This window comes from Spea bombifrons, chromosome 2, assembly GCF_027358695.1.
Source record: "Spea bombifrons isolate aSpeBom1 chromosome 2, aSpeBom1.2.pri, whole genome shotgun sequence".
Lineage (NCBI taxonomy): Eukaryota > Metazoa > Chordata > Amphibia > Anura > Pelobatidae > Spea > Spea bombifrons.
Genome location: NC_071088.1, coordinates 73,119,516 through 73,136,577, shown reverse-complemented (window position 1 = coordinate 73,136,577; position 17,062 = coordinate 73,119,516). Strand labels below are relative to the sequence as shown.

General features: G+C 39.7%; 1 protein-coding gene across 1 annotated transcript in view; it reads left to right on the top strand.

Annotated features, from left to right (window-relative positions):
- Positions 1-1,917: 1,917 nt before the first annotated feature.
- Positions 1,918-17,062, top strand: part of ADGRB2 (adhesion G protein-coupled receptor B2) — a 159,949-nt gene continuing 144,804 nt past the window's right edge. The window contains exon 1 of the mRNA XM_053454754.1: positions 1,918-2,889. The gene's annotated coding sequence lies outside the window, so the exon portion shown is untranslated. The remainder of the gene's footprint in view (positions 2,890-17,062) is intronic.

The following is a 17,062-nucleotide window of genomic DNA, read 5'->3' as shown; positions in this document are numbered from 1 at the left end:
GCTTGCTTTGCCTAGGCTCGAAAATGCTTCTGTATACATGTTTAGAGGTGCTGTGCTATCTATTCTGTCAAACTTACATTACAGTTTATTTACGAAGCCATGACGGCTTCTGTGTTTTATTGCAATGAAGGGAGAATATAGACTTAAAAACATGAAGAAAACACATAGCATACTATGGACAGAAGAAGAAGAGATCCATATTCCTGCAATCTATTAGTAAACGAAGCACTAGAAACACAATTCCCTGTACTGTTGAATGCCCAAACCTTTTTTATTTTTAGAAATAAACCATGTAAATTCATTCTTAATTTTGCCAGGAACACTAAATTACCATGTGACACAACAGCAGACAGTGATAGGCTGTTGCTGTAGACTGTAATACACTGTTGTACTGATGTGGTCAAAGAGGACATCATAAAATGACAGGTCTGCTTGACACGGTATTTTGTCGAAATGGAACAGCACCTGTAATAAATATCTGACATCAGAGACAGGTGCATGGTGTGACAAAGACATTGTGCCTTTGATGAAGTGCCATCATATTCCAAAGCGCTGTACAAGGGGAACAACTCCACCTAGGCCACCTATAGGTCATATAGTGAATGTCCGGGTTAGCCGTTTGGATGCTGAACAAGGGATGGTGTCACGCATACAATCACTGCATGGTTATATGACATCATTTAGTAACATTAGTCGGGTCCTGTGAACAATTCACATTTAGTTTTCAAGAAGAAGAACGGTTGCGAGTTAATGGGTAGACTCGATGCAAATGGAACGTAGGTTCTGAATCTTTAATACAGTTTGCATTTTGCCAACTACCTGTGATAATTAATTGGAACGGCAACATGCGAAGTGTGAATTTGTTGCACATAATTAAAGACGCGCAATGTCCACTGCCTGCTCCGTTCTCTCCGTCAGACAGACCCCCTTTTATCTCAGTGACAGGCTGTTTTGTTAGATTGCTTTGGAAGAGTCAAAGTCTAGTGGGGGCATTAAAAAGATGTGGGGGATGAGGGCTGGGAAAAGGGGGCAAATGGGGTGCACTGTGGATACATTGCGAGGGTTCAGTAAGTCATGGACTGGAAAGGGGGAGAAAGCAAAGTGAGAAGAAAACCCACGAGAAATGTAAGTGAGAGAAAAATGCTGGATGAGAGAGGGTGGTAGCAGAGAGGAGGTGCGTGGGGGGAGAGAGAGGAGATGGGGAGGGAGGAGGGATAGAGAGCAGAGTGTGCAGAGCGCAGAGATGGAGGAGAAGATAGACTGAGCTTGGTACAGAGAGAGTGGGAGGGATACAGAGGAGGAGAGAGGGGGGCAGACACACAGACACCGGAGAGAGGGGCAGAGCTGGCACTGCTGCTGCTGGACACACCGGGCCTGACTCCCTTCTCTTTATCCAGAACCGGCACCGGCCATCGGGATCCCGGACTCCATACCAGATCCGAAGTACCGCGAGCGCTGAGGCGGGCAAACAGAGCCGGACACCGGCAGGCGGGTAACTGGAATTTGGGCACATTGGGAGCGAAAAAACGGAGACTGGCTGCGCTGGGCAACGGAACCGTGTCCCCACACTGACAGCGTCCGGCGCAGGGGGCCCTCGGACCACCGGGTCGCACTGACTGCATGGACACCTACTGAGTAACGTGTCCCCCCCCCCCCCCGCCTTGGTCTTGCTGACTCCAGTACCCGCACCAATTGTATTAGCATTTAGCACACACACACACCAGTGCCACCAACTCCAGTGACATTAGTCACACTCAGGCACATTGTCAAACTTACCACAAACATTTGCCACCCACCTCATTAGACAAACCAACAGACTTGAGTTCCTGGTAATAGTCACGTTTCTGCAGGTGCAGCCATCACTGGGCATAAACTTCCCACCTAAGTCAGGACCACAGGTACACACAGACTGATAGCAGGTACATAGACCCAACGCCCGAGTACACACAGGTGGGCACCCACAGCACATACATGTGTAGCTCCACGCACGCTGCATGTACTAATGCCAGCGAGAAGTACCTGCTAAGCATGTGCACATATTAACTACAAACCCCAGCAACCCATACATTAAACATCTACCTTTACATCACATGCATTTATCGAATTATTATAGAATGCCAGCAGATTCCGTAGAGCTATTACAACAGGGGCACAGCCGAAATTAACGGTATCATTAAAACTGACGATAAGATTAACACACGTTAAAGCGTACTGGTACGGAAGTAGAAGAGGGCCCGGCTCTTGAGATATTACGATCTATTAAGTAGATTATACAATCTATTTAATTAGATTTGCACGGGTTGGTTACACATCGTATGTATATACATTAGCTACACACCCACACAAACACATGACATCTGCACAACTCAAGTGAACACACGCTACACGCATACGTTACAAACGAGAACGACATGGATGCACATTAGATATACCGTGCTTTATTTAATAATGTTAAAGCGCATTAGGTACACATCCGTCACAGTAGGAAAACACAAGATACACACGCTTTAAATCATATTGTTGTGCCCAACCTACACATTCATCATTAGAAAATCGCATTTAAGGCAAACGCAGGCAGTTTATGTAGTCACACTTACGAGCTGCAAAGACTTAATGTACATATATATACGTTCTGCCAGCGAGAGCACATTTTAGAGCTATACACATAAGGGATAGACAGTTTGCACACACACACACACACATTCTTTAGATCTTAGACCGACACATCACGCACTGGATGCTGGATCCCGCAAGAATAAACTTATCCTAGGAAATGCGAGGCAAGCTTTATTAAGAAGGATAAAAATCGTGAAAGCCACCCCATCATGGGACATCCCAGGCAGCAGGACACAGCCTCCCACCTCCTAAAGTACTGCTAACAGAGACCAGGTGAGAGACCGAGAGACCTATAGGTGTCACTCAGTGGCAGTCAGTATGTCACAAATGTGTTTTCTTTAAAGAATATATATATATATATATATATATATATATATATACATATATGTATATATACACATATATATATTGTGGCACTTCCTAACAGACATTATGTATAGATTGTGTTCTGCTTGTAACGTCAATGTATCTGCAGTATATTGCATTAATAAACGCATCTAATTGTAACCACATTCCTTAGGAGCAGGACACCTCATCCCTGCTCCACATATATTGTCATTGAGGTGCCCTGGTCAGTGGGTAATGACCATGGCTATTCTAAAATGAAAATGGTTTGTGATGGGGTTGCATCGTATGTCTCACACCAGCAGCATATGGTTTGGGCTATTACTGTCAGGTGGCTATTTGGGGTTTAAGCTGGGCAGTTATAATGTTACTTTAGTCAGTGGAGCGCAGTGTGCAATTTTATCAAATATGTCTGCAGAGTGGGGGGTATGACACACTTAATAGGTCACTAGGGATTGATGTGGGTTCAATGGAAAAGCTAAAGGTTTTTGGGTTTATTTAATTCACTGAGTGAGATTTGGTATGAGCTGATATAATATTCAGTGTTATTGGGCTGTGTTTTTATATGACTAGTCACTAGGTTTAGGTCTGGGCTGTTATTATGTGACTAGTCACTAGCTTTAGGTCTAGGCTGTTATGTGACTAGTTGCTAGCTGTAGGTCTGGGCTAGTGACTGATCACTAGCTTTGGATCTGGCCTTTTGTGTAACTAGTCACTAGCTTTAGGTCTGGGCTGTTATTATATGACTAGTCACTAGCTTTGGATCTGGCCATTTGTGTAACTAGTCACTGGCTTTAGGTCTGGGTTGTTATATGAGTGGTCACTAGCTTTGGATCCGGGCTTTTATATGACAGTTACTAGCATTGAGACTGGGCTGTTATTATATCACAAGTGACAAATGTTTGGTCAGGGCTGTTATTATATGACTAGTCACTAGCTTTGAGTTGGAGTTGTTACTCTGTGACTACTCACTAGCTTTAGGTTTGGGCTGATACAATATAGCTAATATTGACCCTTATTAAATAAAGAGCGTGCTTCGGTCTGTGTAGTTATTGTAGTCACATATGTTGGACTGACTGGTCAGTGCAGGTTGGGTCAAGGCTTTTATTATATGAGTGCGGGCTCCCAACATAACTCCTTTCAGTGTTTTTTGGTCTGAGGGGAGTACACCACCACAAATAAAAACATTATATACTCTGTGTGGGTCAGTAAAATGTATAACTGTATAAGTCTTACTATCCCAGGTTTCAAGTTAACTATTGTCCTGTGTTATTGGTGAAATGGGGTTATTGGGGGTTCTCCTTTACATGCAAGGTCTCTTGGCTGGTACCTGTTTTTCCTCGGTAAAGGCTGAACTGGGTAATAATGTATAGCATCTCATGTCACTAGACTACAAATGAGATGCTTCTTGGCTATATTTACACCATTATCACGTATCTACATATCTGTAAGGTTGAACCAAAGCTGTGTGGTATATTCTGGGTATGTAGACCATCTCAGTCTTCTCCAGCATGTTTTACATCCTTCTCATTCTGCCCATTTTCACAACATCTCCTTACCATGAGGGAGGAATGCAGATTTTGCTTATATTTTATCTCTCATCTGGAAAAATCAGATAACACTTGGCTTTCTCTGCACATCCCTGATGCAGGGAACTGTATCTAGTCAGGCTCAGAGCGCACCATCCACCATATAGCACTAGTGTTTTTACAGTGACCAGCATGTGCTGTGACTCTATCTCTATATCTAGCTATCTATAGATCTATCATTATGACATCAATGCATTGTGTCATTTCTCTATAAATCTTCTTTCTGTCTCTCCAGTATAAACAGATGAGTCCTCCCCATTATATCTGTAATTGTCTATTGATTATACAGACATCACGTATTACCATCTCCCGTTTATATAAAACGGAAGCATATTTATTTTCTGTCTAACATGTCACATCTATCTATCTTTCTATCTACGGTATATATCTAGCTCTCCTATGATCTGCCAATTTGATGCATTATGTAGATTTTTCCATTTCATCTCTGTCCTTCTTATGAGAATTACCTGTGGTGCACTCTGGTGATTCTGGGAATACCGTCAGGTGATACCTGTCTTATGCACTGGTTCAGACCGCCATAGCTTAGTACGAAAAAATGGTTGGGACATGTTGCCACTTATTCTCTCATAATCTTCCGTAGGTCCCCCTGGCACAGCTAATTAATAGACGCTTTTATCCATTCAAGGTCTTTCAACCAAATCAGTAAAATTCTATGGCGGAGAAAGACATTTATTTGAAGTCATGTTCTGCTAAAGAAACTTTCAGATAATTGCTGCGGACAAAAGGGAAGTTCTTTTCACAGTAAAGACTAAATGATTAGGATAAGGGCACTGGGGGTAATTGTGTTATATTGCAAGCAAATTCAGACCCGGGCAGAAATTTGACATTAGGCAGTAACTACCATGCAGATTATGGAAAAAAATATATAAATGCTATAAAGTAGAGCATGCATTTTTTATTTATTTGATTTATCCATATTTATATTATAAAATTGCTTTTTAAAATTTTGGATCCCCAAAAATGATAAAAAATGTGAAAATCAAAAGTATGTGAATATACTGAGCTTAGTGTGCAAACAATGTGGAACATGCTTACATTTGCTGCCTCACTTATTTGCTAAGTAAGTGTTATTTGTACCACGTGGTGAATATACCTGTTTCACACAACGTACATTTTTGGTTCAATTTAAACCCTGCTTCCTTGCTATTTGTTTAAAATAATAAAATAATGGCATTAAATACCATTCCCTGTATAAGCACATAATGGGCCCAAAATTCTATACAACTAATTAAAGTTTGTAGAATATTTAGAAAGACAAAATTCTGTATTTTTGCGCTTTATTTTTCATGGTATTACTTTCTCTAAAAAATCCATAGTTGGAAATAACCATTGAATATTTTGGCTTTAAATGGATTGGGTTCAATATAAGACCTGCCATCAGCGGAATTACATCATAGTACACTGTCATCTTAGCCACGGTTAATCTGGGTCATTGACAACTGATCTAAAGTGACAGGTTAGCAAGAAGGTCAGCTGTCTTAAGAACATCCTTAATTCTCTTTAAAATTAAAATTGAAGTGGTTAGCAATCTGTTTTTGATGCGCACATCAAGTACTTTTGTTTTAAAAATGGGCCCGTTTTGCAGAATGGAGAACCAGGTTTATGAAATGTTTTTTTTATGTTCCATGCGTTATGTTGCAGCATTTGTAATAAAAGTTCAATTTTGTGTTGTATTGTGAGACAGGAAACATAAGTAATAGAAACTGTTATAGCAGTAAGGAGTCTGACGTGCAAGGATTAAATAGTACAAGCCCTTTTCTATCGTAGAAATGGCATATACTTCCTTACAGTTGTGCTTCTGACCACTCTTTCTGTGTTCATGACGTCACGGCAGGGTACACGTCACCAACATGCCTTTGTGCTTAACAATCACGATGTATTGATGTATGTTCTTTCAGTGTGTATAGATATTGGCCATCAGATCTCAGATGGTTACTGCTGTTACTGCTTCAGTATTCGGGTATCTATCTATCTATCTATCTATCTATCTATCTATCTATCTATCTATCTATATATATATATATATATATATATGTCTTTAGCCGTAATCATATATTGCGATCCCAAATTTTCAGTGGAAACTCAATGGGCCAGCAGACTTTTGCCTACTCACATGTGACATGAGCTATATGGACAGTACCCTGACACAACATTGTTCTAGCAAGCCTGTGATGTTAGTGTGATCTTACGTTATCATCTACATTAAGCCTCGTGCTCGAGAATTCCAGCAGCTGTACGCTGCTGGCTTCCTGAGCGTCTTGCGAGATATAGTCCATGGCAGCTGGAATGGGAGAGATCGCCTGTGTCTGGCTATGTTTAGTCAAGTTAAAATATGCTTTTATAATACCTTGCAGGTTATGAAGATACACGCTTGTACCAGACTTTGTTTAGCAAGCTTTATGACCCTTTGTGTCTTGTAATTCGTGCCTGCTGCTAATTCAGGCTTATTGTTGCCTGTAGGCATCTGCTATACATTATATGCTGCATGCCTTTCTGTTGGCAAATGGGTTAAAAAAAGAGAGTCGAGAGACTGGGTTACAGACAATTATTTTAAGATTTGCCATGCTGAAAGCCCTTTTAGCTAAGTAGAGAGCTTTGCATATCTCCAGATAATTAAAATAATCAAAGGGGGACACTTTTGTTTTACAGAGTGTGGTTATTGGCATGGCTTTATGTGATTTTGTGACCAATTGACTGCTGTTTAGAAACATGGAAACATAAGAACCAGTTGGCCCATCTAATCTGCCTATTATTTCTACTGTATAGACTTAGACCTTAATCGGACCTTGGTTTTGTATTTTGTCCATGATAGCCATATGCCTACATATGTTTCAGTTCCACCATTGTATTAATAATAATAAGACTCCTGCTGGGAGTCTTCCACACTCTCTGTAAAGTACAACTTCCTAACATTACATCTAAGGCCCTGAATCTCTAGAATATTGACTCTGTGCCCTAGCTTACTTTATCTTTGACATAAACTTCCCTCCTATACTTTTTTAAATTCCTCTTTCACTCCTCCTGTAACACTTCTCCCCTCCAAACTATACATATTGAGTTATTAGTCTTTCCTGATAATTTCCTTTGGTGCAAACAATTTACTATTTACTATCTATTCTTCTAGAGATGGGGTCTCCAGAAGTGCCCCAACCAATTCCCTTCTTCTGCTACTAATGCCTCTAGCTACAACTCAGAACCCTGCTTTTTACCACTTTGTAAAACTTCCTAACATTATATCTAAGCCTCTGACGGTCTAGTTTTAGATTATAATCTCTAGTTCTAACATTTATTCTGCTTTGAAATAAACTTCCCTCCTGTACTTTGTTAGATTCCCGTTAAGTATTTAAATGTTTCTATCACATCTGCTCTTTCTCTTCTCTCCTCCAAGCTATACATCTTGAGTCTTTCAGAATATTTTTTTTATCCTGCAAACCATCCGCTATTTTGGTAGCCCTCTTCTGAACCTTCTCCAAAATGTCTCTGTTCTTCTGGAGATGGGGTCTCCAGAACTGTACATGACCAGAGATCTGTAAAGTGGCAGAACCACTTCTCTTCTAATGCCTCTAGCTATACAGCCCAGCACCCTGCTTTTTTGCCACTTTATTGCATTGCCTGCCTTCAAGCCCTCAGAAATAATTTCTTCCAATTCCCCTTCATATCATTGTCACATTTTTTTCTGTTTAAATGTTTTTTATTATTTCTTGCAAATGAATATTATTGTCACTTTTAGCGCTATACAAAAGTGCACTATGCCACCAAGCTTTCTGAGCGCCTAGAAGAGAGGAACATCTGAGAAGAGAAGAGGAACAGAGAGATTTGGGTCCTAACTAGGCACTCTTCAACCTGTTATTATTAATATCACCCCAAGCAACCCTTTCTCCATTTTTAAAGTGACATTCCCTCATCTTTTTTTTTCTACCATCTCCACCGTCCCAGTCCCGAAATATTCCTTGAGGCAATGTAAATGCCGTATCAGTAATGTGAGACACATAACATGTTTTATATAACTCAGAATCACTTAAAGCCCTGTTGTTGGTTCCTATGCAGGAGCTTATGGTTCAAGCAGGGAAATGGTTAATCACTATTTTTTTTACAGTGGGTATAACCAGAACTTCACAATCCTCCTGCTGTTCTGTCCTTTTCATTGTGTGTTTAGAAAAGCTGCTGGATATTTTGCTTTATTGTGCTGAACGGCTGGATATGAAATAAAATGAGCTTGCGACCTATATCCAAGCTGGTCAGGATCCTTTATAGCTTTATTTGTGCCTTGTATTATGTTGGTAAACGGGCACTACCAATGTTATAGTTTTTTTTTGAAAGAACGAAAGAGAATATGAATTTAGAGTTGATTTAGTTCTGATGCTTTCCTTTAAACAATCTAGGAAATATTTGTCTGTTTGCCCATTTGTTTATAATTTCATAAGTTGGGAAAATAACCTTTCTATTCACTTATGCAGTTGCCTAGATGTGCACATTTTGCATAACAGAAACAGAATTTGACGGGGCATAAGAACCATTTGGCCTATCTAGTCCTGTCTTCGGGATAGCTTTGCGCCTATCCCATGCATGTTTAAATTCCCTTACTATATTAACCATCCTTACATTACATCTATGCTTCTGACCCTCTAGTTTAAGCACTTACATGTTTCTATCACATCTCCTCTTTCTCTTCTCTCCTCCAAGCTATACATATTGAGTCTTTCATAATATTTTTTTATCCTGCAAACCATCCACCATTTTGGTAGCCTTCTTCTGAAACCTCTCCAAAATATCTCTATTCTTCTGGAAATGGAGTCTCCAAAACAATACAATACCAGAGATCTGTAAAGTGGCAGAACCACTTCTCTCATTCTGCTACTAATGCCTCTAGCTATACAACCCAGCACCATGTTTGCTTTTTGCTGTGCTTTATTGCATTGGCTGCTTACCTTTAAGCCATCAGAAATAATTACTCTCAAGCCCATCTCTTCCGTTGGCTTACTGCCCAGAATACAGCGATCATCACTCCTTGCCCCCGTTACCCCATGCCAGGCCTGCTATTTTTGTAGCTGCCTCGCACCAGCATCGTTCCGTGATCCATGTACTGTTACAAATATACAAAACCTAAGTCATGAACAGCTTTTGGTGCTAAAGCAGATCTTCAAACGGTAAGGGTTCATCCTAAAACTCAATACATACAATATCAAATAGATTTATCTTTAATACTTTTTTAAAATACTTTTATTTTATATGTGCGCCAACGTTTTAACCGTAGTGATCTTCATCGGGGCTCTATTACAAAAGAAAATATCAGGTGCCGGCAGATAGAATCAAAGTGAAATATAGAGGAAGCGATTGTTTTGGGTCAATTTAGCTCATTGAATTCAAAAAGAGAAAAAAAACAGCATTTGCAATCAATCTTGGATCACACTGCTTTCTGTGGTATATAACAACTCTCCATTTGGCATTAAAGATGGCCCTATTCTCTCTGGATAGGTACAACTTCAGTTTAAAGTTGATGCCGCATCTTCTTTCTTGGGCTCTATCTTTCTCCTGATTCTATGGTCCTGCTCAATGCTTTAAAGAAATATATGTCAGCCTTTCAGGTCCTGGACAGCTCCAGTGATCACTGTATCTTTGGCTGATTGACGCTGCATAATGATATGTGGAGTAGGACCTAATTTGTGATCCAGTACGTTTCATATGATGCTATTTTACTGAAGCAGATTTCTACCCTACTCTGGGTGACTTGGGACTGCTCTGCAGATCGTTGTGCCCTAGGCCTGCTGGAATAAGCCAACGATACATAATAATCACAAGAACTATGAAGCTTCTCCGACATAGTTCTGAAAAGGAGGGAGCTGCTGCTTTGATGAAGAAAGCCATCTGAACATGCAAGATACCACATTGCCCTCAATTACTAGCACTGCATGTTATAATAATTAATAAACACTTGCAGTTGTGAGTTATATGCTACTTATTAGTGAATCAATTAAGCTAAACCCACTGCCTTTGAATAATTGGAAAATTAAAGTTCAGAAATAAAATGAATTCATGTAAAAAAAAACCTGAGAACGATAAACTCAAGCACAACAAACTATACTGGATGGATAATTTCAGCCAAAAACAAAAGTGGATCTAAAAATTTCCGTAGTTTTGGTCTTGCAGCAAACTACGAGATTGCGATTATTTCCTATCACACATGAGAATGGGACACATGTTATGTCCTCCTCTAGAGCTGCATTCTTGACTCTTGACTATTAGATTCACCTTCTTGTCCTGAGACATTGTTAACATGACCATTTCATAGAAGGCCAATGGTTGATTTGTTTGAAAGGATTTTAAACCAGCTTACTAATAATAGGAAATCTTATTATATATAAAGTTGTAGATTTTTTCCTCATTCACAGATGTTGTTCTCAAATGCATTGTTTAGAGGAACAGGGACGCAAATTATTATTATAAAAAGAAAATAAATTAATTTCAATTTAATTCACTTAGAAAACCTAAAAGTTCTAGTTAGGAAACTATCCCTTCATATCCTTGATTCCAAATTAATGTACTGTCATTTTTCTAAACATAAAATGTATTTTTGAATTCTTATGATTACACACAAAAGTTTTGTATGAGATAATGACATCAAGATATATGAGTATGATAACCGTACACGTTGATATAGTGGGTTTACCATTTATTTGACCTATATAAATCTATCATGCAGTCATATTTTATTTTACATGTCAGGTAGTCGTAGAGTATTTGGAAGTATCCTCAGGACCACTGGTGATCAACAGACCAGAGCTTAAATACCATTGGCCTACAGAAACCATGTTATCTTTGGAAGACATACTTACTTTAATGCCGGTTCCATGCAAACAAACCAATGGCTTCATTTATTAAAGGTCACATAGCTATCAGCTAAATTCTGTTGACAGTTGGTAACTGCCAGACAAAATTAAGAAGAGCCCAACTCATCAATGAATTTCCTACTCAATTAAAAATAAATAGGTAACCAAAAACCTGTCTTATTTACCAAGTAAGCTGTTAGCGTTCTACTTTTAAAATAACATTTTGAGCTTAGCAACAGAATACAGAATTAGATTAGTGTACATGTGCAGTTTGGGACTTGCTGAATCCTTTAGGACTTTACTTACGTTAACTAAAGTAACTAAAGAATAATAATTCACTACATGGGAGAAATGAGGTCAATCTGCAACCCGGTGCCTCATTACCCCATAAATATCTGGTATAGTAGATGAGAGAGCAGGATACCCATGATTCTGATGGGAGACATCTGAGTGGACTGAGTTATTATCTGCATTGCGTCAGAGTTGTAACTAGGGATCTTGGTGTCTGTGGGAGAATAATAGGTGCTATCACATCTTAAAGTCAAATCTGCATTTGGAAGGGAAAAGGGACGAGGTACAATTGCCACAGGATAGCACACGTGCCAGCTTTACCTTGCAGTGCCTGGGGCACTTGCTCCATGGAAGTTACGACAGCAACATGAGCAGCCTTTCATCATTAGACAATTAATTCACCGACTGACAATTCTAGGTGTTTTCATGTGTATTTGCCCAGTATACGGGTGCTCACAGTTCACTATTGGTACAGATGTAATGTTGCTTCACAACATGCTATGATCACAAGTTAAAAAATGATTGGTTGTATTAGAGGTGGGTCTGTATGTATTTTTCCATTCCTTTAGAATACGTGGATTTTCAGCAAGTGGTGTGTATCTATTGCGAATGATTACGCCTATTATTAAATTATATTATCTATTTGAGATCAAGAGTTTTTGATGCTATGACGTTGGAGAGCTAAAATATCTCATATATTTATGACTCTTGTTCACCACCTAAAATGAATAGCAGTTCAAGAATAACATTGAGTTTTTTTTCCATTAACAAAGCTGAGAAACATAACTGGAATGTGTCCAAATACCCATTTTAGAGGGCAATTTAGAGAGACTCCTCTTTTCTTTTACAGTTTGCTTTTTGTTTTGTTGTTTTTGGCGAGCGTCACACTTGTTCCGTCTGCTTTATTTACGCTGTCTGGACCCGAGGTGTCTAGTGGGCTTGCCTAGCGTGAATTGACAAAGGACTAGCTGCGCTCATGTAGCTGGCCATGAATGAGTCTTGTGGAACTCAAATCAAATTCCTGGCATAGCTAATGATATTTTGAATCCCTGGGCAAGCTGCAGTATAGTCATATTTTTACCTTTCGTTCTGCTGCCAGAGTGAGGATTAGACACCCCTTATAAACGTGTGCTCATTTCTGCTACTACTTATTCAGTAGAATTTGAAGATAGGCAAGTGCTTCCTTTGTTTAAATGCCAGATAATATGAAATGTTAGCTACCATAATAATACTGTAATAAAACTATAATAATAAGTCAGTCATAAGCCCCTTGTGTCTCCCGGGCTGTCATGGCAGCCATCTATCTGTTTCATCTGTTTCTTCCAAACAGCCAGCATAAGTGAGACTCTGCCAAGCGCAAGGCAGGCTATTTAAGTGCTCTCCAGTTTAGGCTCAGATAGTCTCATCCTTTTGTGTATGCATATTTTCCCTTGGGAATCTCTTGGAGGTCTCCCCAAGCGTAAAGTTGAGTCTGGAGATGGACCTCCTTGCTAACAGTGCCTAGGGGTATAAGTGCTGGTGAGGTCCAGGAGAGTCTAAAATCCTCATAATGGGTACTTGGTTCTTGACTGATACTCTCACAGAGATGTATCCTTTGTTATGGCACAAGTGAGCTATGACTTTAAGCTCTTCCAAGTTGGTTTTTACTGGAAGGAGGCATATTTAAGCATTGATTGTCCTTAGTTAAGCTGGACTAACCTTCTTTTGTATGTGGCTAGCATAAGTGCCTAGACTCATAATCATATAGTTCTATCTTTATATTGTGATGTATTGGATACATTTACTATTCAAAACCACTATCTGTTGAAACTGGCTGTGCTTTTAAATGTATATAGAGCCAACTATTAGCTGATAACTATGACTGTTCAAAAATTATACTGCTTAAGTAGAATTATAAATAGAACACTGTCAAATAACAATGTTTACATTTTAAGTGAATTTAAAGAGACTTGGTAACCCACGTGAAGGTAAAGATTGGCAGCTGTGCTGGCGAGGGAACCAAGCTGTCATACTTATTAATAAAACTGGTAGCTTACAAGAGTGAAACGTGAAATAATGCAACGACACTATGAAATGCAAGGCCATTGAAAACTGTGACGTAGAACTGATATTTAGCTTATTATAACAGAGGAAGCCAACAGGTAGCTCTTCAGCGGATCATCATGTGGCTGTCGGGGGAATTGTAATTCCACAACAGCTGCCGATCCTTCCTTTGGCTTTGCCTGCATTATATGAGCCATAAATCTTAAAATCTAGTGCTTAAAAAATCTGATCTGTCATCTACATTTGTTAATGTAGGTTTGCTTCAGTTAAATTATTTGTCTGTTGTGTTGTACTCGGTATATAAGTGCACTACCTAGCATATCCCAAAATATTCTTCCCAGAATGCACAATAATAACATTTAATATATCATCCACATAGCATATTGCATAGAAGAAATCTTTCCGTATTGTAAGGGGAAATGCGATGTGCAGTAATAATTTTTATCCACAGCTCTACGTTCTGCAATATTTTTTTCCCATATAGGCACCTATGTTTGAAGTAGTTAAATTCTATCTTGATGTTCTCCCTTTGGCTCAGTGTTCCAGAATATATGTTTATCAGCAGTGTTGGAAACAATAGAAGAGTGTTTTATGACTATGTTCCCCTGGATGTGGTAGCACTTTCTATTAACCACAAATGAGTTATAGACTCAGTTAAGATAAGAATATCACTAGGCAGGACCTTAGCATGGTGATTTCATTGAGGTGGACAGAGAAGCTCCTTGTATAACTAATATATGGCATTCATGCTGATACAGTCGAGTGAATGAAGAAAAAAAACGTACGTGCAGCAGCGGATGGGGTTCTGAAGAAAATGGGGATGGTAAGGATATTTGTAAAGGATAGTTTAAAGAAGGATAATATGAGAAATGGGAGGTATAAGCATATAGTGAACTGGAAAGAGAATTACATGACGGAATAAGGCGGTCAATGATTTGAGGGCAAGTTAATTATACTTGGACAAATGGGATAAATAATGAGGTGCTTGTAAGGTAAATTGAAAGCTGATGATATATTCATACAGAAGCGGAAGAATGCGAAAGATCATATTATGGGAAGGAAATAAGAAAGTACAGATATGACATTTTCCTCCTCCGTATAATTATTTTCTGTTATTTATGATGTAGTTTTTACGCAGGGTGGTTGACGATCCGATACCCTTGTGGACCCTCAGAATAACAGAGATGTGCAATGTGTGTTGTACTAGTATTGAGATGCAGGTCATATCAGCAGTGTGGTTGTAGAATGTTTTACAGCTAAATGTTGCAATGCGTTGTATCATAGACGCGCTCTTAATAATAACAACTCAATTTTGTAACAGGGCGCACAATGACGTCCAGCTGGCTGAAGAAGTCCCCCTCCCCAATCCTATTCTCTGGGCAGAGGCTGTTGCAAACCGCAGTGCTTTGGACATTTTCACGTGGACAGCAGCTCTCATATCTTGTACAGATCTGAAGGACCACATGATAATTTCCAGGCATCACAGTCATTTAGCGCCTGGCGTTTTTCCAACCATGATGTATAGAGCTCTTTCCAATCAATTTGTGGTGTTAAGAGCTTGCAATCAATTTTGCTTTGCTGGAAACAAAGATAAGCCAGATAAAATTCCTGATTGACTGCACAATACATAGCTCCTTTGGTGTACAGCGACCGCAAACAAACCCTAATGTACGCTTATAGAGTTGAAACATTTCCCCGCCCCCCCCCCCCGTTTCTCCTTTCAAGCCCCTTGGCTGCTTAAAATGGCTATTGTGAGAGCCATCTATGTATTTGTAATCCCCTTTCCCCTCTCAACCCCAGCTCAGCATGTGTGGGAACCTGGCTTCACTGCTTTCACCTGAATGAATGGGCTTCGTGTGAGGACGTGGGAGAGTGTACTGTTATGTGACAATGCCGCTGGTATAAAAAGGATTGCAGCATTTCTAAGGCACACTTACTGCAATAGAGAGGGAAAAACCAGACAGAACGAGAGAGAGGATTCTGCCTGACAGCTTATCTGTCACTCTTCCCCGCTCTGGATCCTGCTGTGTTTCAGATTTTCTCAGGTGCAGACACCATGACTTATGCTTAAACAATACATTTTAAAACAACTTCACTCTCTGTCCTCATTGTGCCAGTTAGTTAAACAGGCCCATGTCTCAACCGGAGAGGCTACACTACTTGCATGCAAAATACTGAGCTTATAGATTGGGCGTTTTTGAAGATAGGCAAGTCCTTCCTTGGTTTCAATGCCAGGTAGTATGAAAATGTTAGCTACAATAAGAATACTGTCATAAAAGTATAGTTATAATTGAGTCAAAAGATGAGGGCTGGCACCTTCTGGTCTGGTGGGGGCAGGCAAAACCAAATGTGTCCTGTGGACCAGCAGCCCCAATGGCAGCTTTTTTCCCAAAAAACAACATAAGTGGAATTTACGCAGGGTGCTCTCCAGTCTTGGCTCAGTCTCATCCTTTTGGGTATGCATATTTTCCCTTAGGAATCTCTTGGAGGTCTCCCAAAGTGTAAAGTTGAGTCTGGACATGGACCTCCTTGCTAAATGTGAGGTATAAGAACTGATGAAGCCCAGGAGAGTCTGAAATGCCCATGATGTGTAGTTGGTTCCCTAGTACAGAGGCATTTCGGTTCTAGACTGATATGCTCGCAGAGATTTATCCTGCACTGCACTGAGTACTATGCATGTATTACTTTAAAAGAATGTCAGGAGGGTCATTTGTATTGCACATCGTCTTTGTTGACAGTCAATTTATGTAGGGCTGAAACAACCAATTGACTAAGTCGATAATAATCGAAAATGAAACTCAATGTCACCGATTTTCATTATCCATTAGTTGGTTTCTCGATTAGTGTGTCTGGGCACAGTATGCACCATTGTTTTAAAGTAAATCCCATCATTAACTCGGTCCCTTCATTAACCCCCACCCTCTGGTCTGCCAAAAAATAAATTCCCTCCCACCCTTCAGTATGATCTGCTCCCCAGTTCCCATCATTACCTCCCCCGTTCTGCGTATTAATCCCCTCCGACCGCCTGGTCTGCAGATAAAATAAACTCTGTCCCTCCCTCACACCCTCCTTGTCCCCAGTTCCCATCATTAACTCCCCTGTTCCCACCATTAACCCCCCCACCCTCCATTTTTTTTTATTACATTATTTTAAGTAAACAAAAAATAGCATATTAATTAATCTGATTAGTTGAAAAAAAAATAACCTGCCAACTAATCGATTTTGAAAATAATTGTTTTTTTGCAACCCTAAATTTATGGTAAACCAAAATTAGTTGTAGGTTATGGGTAGTCAAGGTAAGTTTTACCCTTAGCAGCATCTTTAGTGGTG